The sequence below is a fragment of the Saccopteryx leptura genome, chromosome 5, assembly GCF_036850995.1.
Source record: "Saccopteryx leptura isolate mSacLep1 chromosome 5, mSacLep1_pri_phased_curated, whole genome shotgun sequence".
Lineage (NCBI taxonomy): Eukaryota > Metazoa > Chordata > Mammalia > Chiroptera > Emballonuridae > Saccopteryx > Saccopteryx leptura.
In genome coordinates this window covers 110,844,759-110,856,476 of record NC_089507.1, presented here as the reverse complement: position 1 = coordinate 110,856,476, position 11,718 = coordinate 110,844,759, and the positions used below count along the sequence as shown (strand labels likewise).

Sequence of the window (11,718 nt, the reverse complement as noted above, 5' to 3'; positions counted from 1 at the left end):
AGTCCACTGGGTGTGGCCTCTGTGTTCCCTAGGTGTGTTCTGTCTGCAGGCCTGCCACCCCCTCTACTGTTGCTGCTTAGGGCGTTCGGGTATGGGCATTGCTGGGGCTGTTGCTGTGGTTTTCGCCTCTCTTTCATGAGAGTGGCTGTGATCACGTGCTTGGGTGTACAAGCCTCAGTGGCCTTGGTCTTTGCCTCCCTTCCATGGGTGGGGTTATGCTCGACCCTGCGGGCAAGGGTGAGTACCTTTGCTCAATTGTGGGTCTCTGCCTGATTCCGGGCTTTCACCCTGCCCCTGCAGAAGGAGCCCGCTTGTGAGATGGCTGCAAGCCTTGGCTCCACTGGCTGGGCCGGGCTGCATGCCCAAGCTCAGTTGCGGGACTCTGCCTGTTCTGGGCTTTCACTCCACCCCTGCAGGAGGAGCTGGCTCCCACGTCAGGCCACAAGCCTCGGTTCTTCAGGCAGGGCAAGGCTGCACTCCTGTGCCCTTGCTCAAGGGCGGGTCGCTGCCCTTTCTGGGGCTCCTGACCTTTCCTTGCAAGCTGGATTGCAAGCGGACTGCAGGTTGGCTTGACCACTTTCGCATGTCCTCTCCTCCCCAGCCAGGCAAGACCAAGCTCACACCTGGGCCTCAGTTGTGGCCAGCCGGTTTCCGCCCTTGCCAACAGAACCACGCTTCTGCATTCCACTGCCGTCTGCTCTCGGGCGAGCCTTCAGTTGTGTGGGTGGGGACGCTGCAGCTCAGACTCTAAGACTCACTACTGTAGTCCTGAAAGCCCCCTCCTTCTAAGTGACTCTGCTCTAAGGACCATGGGAGATCTTGTTTGGCTGGTGTCCTGCTTCCCTTTGCTGGTATTGCTGTTTCCAGGGAAATATTCACTTCAGATTTGGGGAGTGACTCGTCCCAGTGGTTAGGGTGGCTGTCTCTCAAAGTGTTCCTCCCTATGCCTCCTAGATTACACTGTCTTCCTGCTACTCGGGTCCTCTCCTCTCTCCCCATCCCCCTGGAGCCCTAGGTGAGTAGTTGTGAGAGAGGTTTTTTTGCGCAGTCCCTTTAAGAAGAATCCTGGTTCTGAAGAATCAGTCTCTTTCTCACAAACAGTATCCTGACTTGTTTTCAGCTAAATACTGTCCATATGCCTCTTCTAGGCTCTGGGGATGCAGGCTGGAGCTTTGTTCCTGGGACTCAGGACCCTCCCCTCTCTGCTAAACTCACTTCCCACCACATGAGTCTCTCCCGGCTGCCATTTGCTCTGGGGAGCTGGGCATCCCTCTCCGCATTTCTGCTTTTCCTATCAGTCTCAGTGTGGCTTCTTCAGTATTCCTTGATTGAATAGTCCTCTTAGTTTAGTCCAAAGTTGTTTTTTCCAGATGATGGTTCTTAAAATTAGGTTGTAATCCACTTTGGTTCTGGGAGGTAGAAGTTGGTACATCTGCCTACTCCATCGCCATCTTGTCTTTTCTCTTTTGTTTCCTTTTTTTTTGTTTTTTTTTGGGGGGTGATTTTTGGCGGGGAGTCAAATTACATTGCCCCAAATCAGAAAAAAGCACTTCAGAGTTTTCTTGTTCCCTATTGTCCTACTGAACCAGGGAGCGGCTGAGGAATGCCTCAGCTTTGCTCTAATTGTGGAACTGCACTTGCTGTCCCAGGTACAGATAGATATCACATTTGTAGGCATATGAATGGTATTCATCTCAGCTTGTAATGCATAAGACATTGTGCTGTGTTTCACCATGTTCTATTTGTCCTGTGGTGTGATTTACTAGTGTGGACCCTGAAAAAGGAGATACTTGCTAGGAAGCGCTCCTGATGGCTAACTGGGATGAAATTAAAAACAAATAAAAAGGCCCTGGCCAGTTGGCTCAGCAGTGGAGCATCGGCCTGGCGTGCGGGGGACCTGGGTTCGATTCCCGGCCAGGGCACATAGGAGAGGCGCCCATTTGCTTCTCCACCCCCCCCTTCCTCTCTATCTCTCTCTTCCTCTCCTGCAGCCGGGGCTCCATTGGAGCAGGGATGGCTCAGGTGCTGGGGATGGCTCCTTGGCCTCTGCCCAGGCGCTAGAGTGGCTCTGGTTGCGGCGGAGCAATGCCCCGGAGGGGCAGAGCATCGCCCCCTGGTGGGAAGAGCATCGCCCCTGGTGGGTGTGCCGGGTGGATCCCGGTGGGGCGCATGCAGGAGTCTGTCTGTCTCTCCCCATTTCCAGCTTCAGAAAAAAGATACAAACAAAAACAAAAACAAAAAACAAAAAACCCACAGAGCCTAGTAGCAGCCATTTCCACACAGGAGCCTCTCAGGCAAACCACAGTTCAGGGATAACCCTGTAGTTAGCTTCCTGCCTCCTGCACCAAACTGGGTGCCATCTAAGACAGTCCTTATAAAGGAGTTCCTGGAATCCTATTTCAACCAATAAGACTGAAGCTTTCCCCATCTAATCAGAACTGTGAAGTTCTGTCCAATCAGAAAAGCTCTATTCTGAAGATTCCCTTTTGGACCAATCAAACTGAAGATTCAGAGCCCTCATTTGCTTGAGGATGACCAATCAGGGACCAGGGGTAGGAACTTTAGTCTATATGAGCCAGCTCCCTTCAGGTTCTGAGGGTGCACTTTACCTTTCTGCTGAAGACAGAGGACTTTATTTTCCCAACTGAGCTGAAACACCAAAGATGTCTGGCTGGAGCAGAGCAGACCAATACAGCATAAAGCAGACCCACAAAGAGCAGAGCAGTCTAGCCAGAAAGGGGCCTGGCTCTAGGATTGTTCCAAAGCTGTGTGGTTCTCACATCTGTGTTGTGTCACAATTTTGTTTTTCACTGAAGAAAAGTTTTCTTCTTCACTGCACTGCTAACTGGAGATTCCTCTTGGTGCTGAATTGGTGCCAATGATCATTGGTAAACATTAGATGCAACCAGTTAATCACTTTCCTGTTTCTACTGCTCTCTTGTCATCACCAATAATATTAGGGAAGCAACCAAAGAAACCTTTATATTCATGATTACATTCCACCAACAAATGAAGATCTTTCTTTGGCTGTTCTCTTATGAGACAGGAAATTTTTCCATAAGTTTTCCCTGCTTCTGTTACTGCATCATTGAGATCTGTTTTACTTTGATAACCACTAGCACTGAATACTTGCTAAACTCTGCAAGGCCTTTTCTATCTTCTGATATTCCTTGGTTAATGGTTCTGCACACTGATTCCACTGCTCTTGTCCAGTGGTCAGCAGCTCCTTCACACCATCATCCATAACTCTGGTGAATTTACCAACAGCATCACACTTCTATTTCTTTTACTTTTTTAATTTTTAAAAAATTTTCTTAAGCGAGAAGCAGGGAGGCAGAGAGAGAGACTCCCACATGCACCCTGACCAGGATCCACCCAGCAATCCCCATCTGGGGCCGATCTCTTCCCACCTTGAGCCATGCTCACAACCAAGCTATTTTTAGTACTTGAGGTGGAGGCCCCATGGAGCCATCCTCAGCTCCCAGGGATGATGCACTTGAACCAATCCAGCCATGGCTGCAGGAGGGAAAGAGAAACAGGGAGAGAGAGAGAGAGAGAGAGAGAGAGAGAGAGAGAGAGAGAAGTGAGAGGGATGAAGAAACAGATGGTCATTTCTCCTGTGTGCCCTGACAGGGTATCAAACCTGGGACATTGACACACTGGGCTGATGCTCTATCCACTGAGCAAACCAGCCAGGGCCTCCATGTGCAGTTTTGATAAATTTTTCTTCACAGTAACCTGTGACTTGCTTATCTGGAAGAGAAGAGATAGGAATAGCTGACCCAAATTTCACCAAGACCCTGACATAGTGCTTAAACCTTAGTTTAGATATCAATAAGTGTTAGTAGGTTAACTAATATTCAATGTAGCTTCTCATCCCATACATTTTGGAGTCTTTCCTGGGATCTTCTACCACACAGTCAAATGTAAAGGTAGGACAAACCTGCTCTGGATGGGTAGTTCAGTTGGTTAGAGTGTTTTCCTGACATGCCAACTGTAATGCCAGTGGCTGAGGCAAGGCAGGTCCACCTTGGATTTGGGCAGACAGTAGAAAAACTACAGAGCCAGAAAGCGGGACATTACTGTTTAATAGAGTCTCACAATAGTGGATGAGCTATCAGGCAGGAAAAAACCCCTCTTTTCTGACAAACAGCAAAAAATGGCCTCTCACCATGGCGGGCAGGCAATCCACAATCCGCCATCCACAGTCCCCCTGAGTGCAAGCACCCATAGCCTTATATCAACCACACACACATGGTGTAACCACACATTCATGTACCAATCAGGCAAAGGGGTTGCAGCTGGTAAACCAGTGAGCAAGCCTAACACAACTGCCCCACATTCAACCCCTTTAGTGTTGCTCACTTCACAATCTACATGACATCAAACAGAGACTACAGCAAGGTACAAAATAATTACAAAGGTGCCCTTCACAATATCTCCCTGATCACTTTGCCCAGGGTGTCAACTGGAGGCCCACCTCTACCTCCCTAACCCACAGTAAGTGGAGGGCCTGTATGGTCCAGGGCCATGTCTATTAAAAACAAAGTGTCCTTGGTGCATTTCTGCAACTGGGTAAGAAGCAGTCTATGATAGCCCAGCTGTCTGTGCAAATCATGAAGGTAAGCACATTAGAAGGGGACCAGTGGATTGCCAATTTTACATGGGGCTTCTGGCCCCCTTTCCATCTTTGTTGGATGGGTCTCTCCGCTTTCCCCCTAGTCAAACTGAGATAACAGGTCTTGGGGATGCTGCAACCTGAATGCCAGCCATTTTCCTGGCAGATGCCAGGGCCACTGGCTTCCCCCACTTTTTCAGTAGTTGGAACCTTTATTCTGACTCAAGCTGCTGCCAAAGTTCCAACAAGACTTCATTAGGCTTGCCATCCAATTTCTCCCTATCTGCCCCAGCTGCAGTCAAATCCACAGACCCATTCCTCTTGCTAGTCAGAGGGGCAGCATGGGCAGCAGCCCTCACAGATTTGTGATTCCATGATGTCTCCAGCTCCCCCAAATCTGCTACCATCTGTGTAATGGCATTGATAGGCTGTCCCACATAGGGGCCCAGGATAGCCACTAGTGACCCAAAATGGGCTGATGAGGCACTGCAGAGGTTAAGATGTCACATCCCAGCTGTAAACACTTCCTTGTTTGGTCCACGAGACCCTGTGTGGAAAGCAGCATTCTTCATACGTAGTTCCCAAAGGACCTTTACTAACTCACTATAGCACTGCCACCGACTCAGTCCCCCCCAGCAAGTCCCCAGCATTCTTCCAGACTGTACCAAAGACAGCCATCACCCATTCTAATAGGGTATGGTTTCCTGGGTTGTCATGGCAGTTCTGAAGATGCTGCCTCAAGGAGGAGTGTGTGGTAATGGTGGCCAATTTCTCCATCTCTGTTCCAGAGAGCATGATGCCATCCGCTCCTGTGTCCCACAACCTCAGTAACCAAGCTGCCAGTGCCTCCATGGGTTTCTTCTTGAATTGTACCCCCAACTCCATCAGCTCTGCCTGGGTGTAGGGTCAGACCACAGAGTGCTCCACTATCTGTGGAGGAGGCTGTAGTTTCCCTAAGGGACTCTTTGCTGCTGGGATTTTACCTTTCTGGTGACCACCAGCTGGGTTCTGAGTCTTAAAACAGCAATTGCTGCTCGAACTTTCCCCTTAGAAGAGGAGGAGTAGGAAACGCCTGCTCCTGCCAACTCAGAGCCACTCCACTGGCAGGAATGTAGCTCCATCTTCTGTGCCCACCTTGTTCCTGCAGCTGCCAGCTCTTGGCCTGAAGCTGACTCTCAAGCTCCTGAACTTCCAGTTGTTTCTCCAACAGCCATTGCTGCCAACGTTCAGCTTCTAAGACAAAGTGCAACTCATGAACCCATTATTCCTTCTCCAGAGACCACTCCGGTTTCAGGCACTGTTGGTGTTCAGCCTGCACCTCACACTGCAACTTTTGAACCTAGTTGGCCTTCTTCTCCAGTGCTCACTCCAGTTCACACCATTGCTGGTTCTCAGCCTGCAGCCTGACCTACAGTTCTTGGTTCTGCAGCTCTTTCTCCAGTGACTGTTCCAGCTCATGTAGTTATTGCCATTTGGTCTATAGCTCACCCTGGAGCTCTCAACCTTCGGCAGCCTCTTACACGTAGCTCTCCATTTCCTCTTGTAGGGCTATAAAAAACACCTACCCTATGGCCCCCAAGAGGGCAGCTATGGGGAACCTTAAGCTGGAGAACAGCAACCACTCCTCTCCCACACACATCAAGAGTTTCTGTGGCTCCAGACCGATCTGCTCCAAATCCTGCCCACTATGTTAGATGTAATGCTGGTGGCCAAGGCCAGGCAGGCCCACACTGGATTCAGGCAGACAGTAGAGAAACTGCAGAGTCAGAAAGCGTTGGACCATTACTGTTTAAAAGAGTCTTACAATGGTGGATGAGCAAACAAGCAGTGAAAACCTCTTCTCAGGCAAACAGCAAAAAATAGCCCCTCACAGTGGCAGGCAGGCATTCCACAATCTGCCAACCACACTCCCCGAGTGCAAGCACCCACAGCCTTACATAGGCCATACACACATAGCGCAGCCAGAGGCAGATTTATCAGCAGGTGCAGTGGGTGCATGCCCTGGGCCCTGACTTCTGAAAGGCCCTGCAAAATCCCAACTTTACACTTTTTTCTAATGACACCGTTTGGTTTCATATGTGCAATTTTAAGATGAATAGTATGTAATATTTTTATTTAAAAATACAGTTAACATGTATTTTTATTTTCTCTGTCTCTCTCTCTCTTTTTAAGGGGCCCAATATTTTCTTCTATGCCTGGGGCCTCAACCCCCCTTAATCTGACTCTGGGTATAGCCACACACCCACGTAACTAGTCAGGCAAGGGGCTTGCAGCTGGTAAACCAGTGAGCAAGTCTAACATCACTGCCCCACACCTACCTTTGCAGGTTTGACCCCAAGTCAGGGCACATACAAGATACAACCAAAACATGCATAAATAAGTGGAGCAACAAATTGATGTCTCTGTCTCTCTCTCTCCCCTTTCTTTCTCTCTCCCCTCCTTCCTCTCTCTCTAAAATCAATCAATAAATAAAATAAAGGTAGGACAAACCCATATTGGGCCAGAATCTCCAACAATAAAAGGAATTTTCTCTTTGGGTTTTACTAGTTGCTTGGTCAACAAATCCCATTCCATTCCAAGTTTTGGAAATTCAGGAAGCTTGTTAAACAGCAGCTTCATGGAAGAGGTGCCAGCATGGCTCTTTCCACTCTAAGCACCTCCTGCTTTGGCTGACTATAAATCCTTGAACTAGTCAGACAGTGATGTGTGTCATCCCAGTCGTCACCCCAGTCATTATCTGTATCAGTTGCTGGTCCTTGGCAGGCCCGGGGATGACTAAGGCATGTTGCAGTTATTGGAAGTGTTTTGGGGAACTGCATCCCCCCAGCTTGATTCCTCAGCCACCTGTTCAGTCCCAGTTTCCAGGTTCACCAGGGATCATTGACACTGCTGACCTGGTTGCCACTACTGGCAGCTGATGAATTGGCTTCAGCTGTATTTGCTGAGAGGGCATAGAGGAAAGCTTGGTTGGTCCCCGAATTTTCACAAGAAAATGGATCTATTTTATCACTGAGCAAAATTTCAATACAGTCTGTGGGAACAAGACCTTATTTTCCTTTTTTATTTTTTCCTTCTAGCCATCCTTTACCTGAATTTGTGATGCTTCCTCCATTAAGCATCAGTTAATTATTTCCAGGTTCAGCAGCAAAATCATACTTGACCCAAGCCTTGGTGGCACGGGGGGCAGTTACCCTGGCACCTCTCCCCACCTCCCCATGTGCCTATTGGCATATATGGGCAGGTGAAGGCGAGGGCAGCTGTGGCTGGGATCTGGTGTGGTGACAATGGTGGCCAGAGCCTGGGTGCTCAACCACTCCAGCCATCACCTGCTTCTCTCTCAACATTTATTATAATCCAGTCTTGTGGTGGTGAATTTCCTCAGCTTTCGTTTGTCTGGAAAGCCTTTATTTGTCCTTCATATCTAAAGGATAATTTTACTGGATATATTATTCTTGACTGGTAATTTCTCTCTTTCAATATTTTCTTTTTTTTTTTATTATTCATTTTAGAAAGGAGAGAGAGAGAGGAGAGAGAGAGAGAGAAGGGGGGGAGGAGCAGGAAGTATCAACTCCCATATGTGCCTTGACCAGGCAAGCCCAGGGTTTTGAACCGGCGACCTCAGCATTTCCAGGTTGATGCTTTATCCACTGCGCCACCACAGGTCAGGCTCTTTCAATATTTTGACCATTTGATTCTACTCTTTCTTTGCTTATAAGGTTTCTGCTGAAAAATCCAATGATATTCTAATGGAGTTTTCTTTACAAATTATAGCCTTTCAGGGATAACTCGAGAATTATTTGTCATTAACTTTTGACAGTTTTAATATAATGTGTCTTGTAGAAGGTATTTTTGCATTGAGATAATTAGGTGTTCTGTTAGTTTCTTGAATTTGATGATCTAGCTCTTTTCATAGATTTGGGGGAAAATTGTTTTTTGAGAGAGAAATAGGAAGGGAGAGGGAAGAGTGAGTCACAAATTCTCATAGGCTTTGTTCTTTTATTTTTTTTATTTTTTTATTTTTTTGTATTTTTTCAAAGCTGGAAACGGGGAAGCAGTCAGACAGACTCCCGCATGCGCCCGACCGGGATCCACCTGGCATGCCCACCAGGGGGTGATGCTCTGCCCATCTGGGGTGTTGCTCTGTTGCAACCAGAGCCATTCTAGCGCCTGAGGCAGAAGCCACAGAGCCATCCTCAGCGCCCAGGCCAACTTTGCTCCCATGGAGCCTTGGCTGCGGGAGGGGAAGAGAGAGACAGAGAGGAAGGAGAGGGGGAGGGGTGGAGAGCAGATGGACGCTTCTCCTGTGTGCCCTGGCCGGGAATCAAACCTGGGACTCCTGCATGCCAGGCCGACGCTCTACCACTGAGCCAACCGGTCAGGGCTATGTTCTTTTATTTTTTAATTTTTATTTATTTTTTACTCAATTCTTTCTTACCACCTGAGTCATTTCTAGGTTTCTACCTTCAATCACTAATTGTCTCCTCCATCTGGTCAGCTTTATTTCCCATGCACTCTTCATCTCATTTGTTGAATTCATCATATACAGAAATTTTGCTTGGGTTTTTTTTTTTGTTTGTTTTAGTTTTAGTCTCTTTGATAAAGTATACTTTTTTTTGTTTATTTTATTCCAGAGCTCATTGGACTGCCTTTCTCAATTTTCTTGTATTTCTGAGTTTTTCTCAAAACAGCAATCATTTTTATGATTTAAATTTGTGTTTACACAGATTCAAGTGTCCCTCCAAATATATCTCCCCCCAGCTCCTTATTCCCCCTCAACCCCCCCATGTCCCCTCTCCCCAATGCCTTCCCCCCTTCTCTCCAAGATTTGCTGTCCTGTTCTCTATAATGCTGTGTTATGTTTATATAATTTCATTAATCTATTTCCCTTCTCTGATCCCATCTTCTTCTCTGCTTTCCCTCTGGTCCCTTTGATCTCACCTCTGCCTCTGTTCCATTGCACAGTTCACATTGTTCATTGGATTCCTCAAATGAGTGAGGTCATATGGTATTTTTCTTTCTCTGCCTGGCTTCGTTCACTTAGCATAATAGTTTCCAGGTCCATCCATGTTGTCGCGAAAGGTAAGATTTCCTTCTTCCTCACGGCTGCATAGCATTCCATTGTGTATATGTACCACAGCTTTTTAATCCACTTGTCCACTGATGGGCACTTGAGCTGTTTCCAGATCTTGGCTATTGTAAACAATGCTGCCATAAACATGGGGGTGCATTTCTTCTTTTGAATCAGTAATTTGGTATTCATAGGATATATTCCTAAAAGTGGGATAGCTGGGTCAAAGGGCAGTTCGATTTTTAATTTTTTGAGGAATCTCCATGCTGTTCTCCATAGTGGCTGCACCAGTCTGCAATCCTACCAGCACTGCAGGAGGGTTCCCTTTTCTCCGCACCCTTTCCAGCACTTATTATGTGTTGTTTTGTTAATAAGCGCCATTCTGACAGGTGTGAGGTGGTATCTCATTGTGGTTTTAATTTGCATCTCTCTAATCATTAGTGATGTTGAGCATTTTTTTATATGCCTATTGGCCATCTGTATGTCCTGTTTGGAGAAGTGTCTATTCATTTCTTTCACCCATTTTTTGATTGGATTGTTTATCTTCTTGGTGTTGAGTTTTACAAATTCTTTATAAATTTAGGTTATTAACTCCTTATCAGACGTATTGGCGAATATATTCTCTCATTGTGTGGGCTGTCTTTTTATTTTGTTAATGGTGTCTTTTGCTGTGCAAAAGCTTTTTAGTTTCATATAGTCCCATTTGTTCATCCTGTCCTTTATTTCACTTGCCCATGGAGATAAATCAGCAAACATATTGCTACAAAAGATATCAGAGTTTACTGCCTATGTTTTCTTCCAAGATGTTTATAGTTTCATGATTTACATTTAAGTCTTTTATCCATATTGAGTTTACTTTTTTGAATGGTGTAAGTTGGTGATCTAGTTTCATTTTTGCAGGTAGCTGTTCAATTTTTCCAACACCATTTGTTAAAGAGGCTGTCTTTACTCCATTATATGCTCTTACCTCCTTTGTCAAATATCAGTTGTTCATAAAGGTGTGGGTTTATTTCTGGGTTCTCTGTTCTGTTCCATTGATCCATATGCCTGTTTTTATGCCAATACCAGGCTGTTTTGAGTACGATGGCCTTGTAGTATAACTTGATACCAGGAAGTGTGATACCCCCCCCCCATTTTATTCTTCTTTTTCAGGATTTCTGAGGCTATTTTTGTTCTTTATTGGTTCCATATACATTTTTGGAATATTTTTTCTATATCTTTGAAGTATATCATTGGTATTTTAATAGGAACCGCATTGAATTTATAGATTGCATTGAGTAATATAGACATTTTAATGATGTTTATTTTTTCTATCCATGAACATGGCATATGCTTCCATTTGTTTGTTATCTTCTTTGATTTCCTTTAACAATGTTTTATGATTTTCTGAGTACAAGTCTTTAACCTCTTTGGTTAAATTTATTCCTAGGTACTTTATTTTGTTGCAATAGTGGAGGGGATTGTTTTTTTAATTTCTCTTTCAGACAGTTCATTGTTGGTGTATAAAATTGCCACTGATTTTTGAATATTGATTTTATATCCTGCCACCTTACTGAATTTATTTATCAGGTCCAGTAGTTTTTTGACTGAGACTTTAGGGTTTTCTATGTACAGTATCATATCATCAGCAAATAATGATAGTTTTACTTATTCTTTTCCAATTTGGATGCCTTTTATCCCTTCTTCTTGTCTGATTGCTATGGCTAGGACTTCCAGAACTATGTTGAATAAGAATGGTGAAAGGGGGCACCCCTGCCTTGTTCCTGATCTTAAGGGGATTGCTTTTAACTTTTGTCCATTGAGTATGATGTTGGCTGTGGGTCTGTCATAGATAGCCTTTATCATGTTGAGATATGTTCCCTGTATCCCCACTTTGCTGAGAGTTTTGATCATAAATGGGTGCTGGATTTTATCAAATGTCTTCTCTGCATCTATTGATATTATTGTGTGATTTTTATCCTTTTCTTTGTTTATGTGTTGAATCACATTGATTGATTTGTGGATATTGTACCAGCCTTGTCTTCCTAGAATA

At 45.6% G+C, this 11,718-nt stretch overlaps 2 pseudogenes; both read right to left on the bottom strand.

Annotated features, from left to right (window-relative positions):
• Positions 1–1,619: 1,619 nt before the first annotated feature.
• Positions 1,620–3,464, bottom strand: LOC136406539 (sorting nexin-9 pseudogene; annotated as a pseudogene).
• Positions 3,465–3,637: 173 nt separating this feature from the next.
• Positions 3,638–7,437, bottom strand: LOC136406538 (sorting nexin-9 pseudogene; annotated as a pseudogene).
• Positions 7,438–11,718: the final 4,281 nt, after the last annotated feature.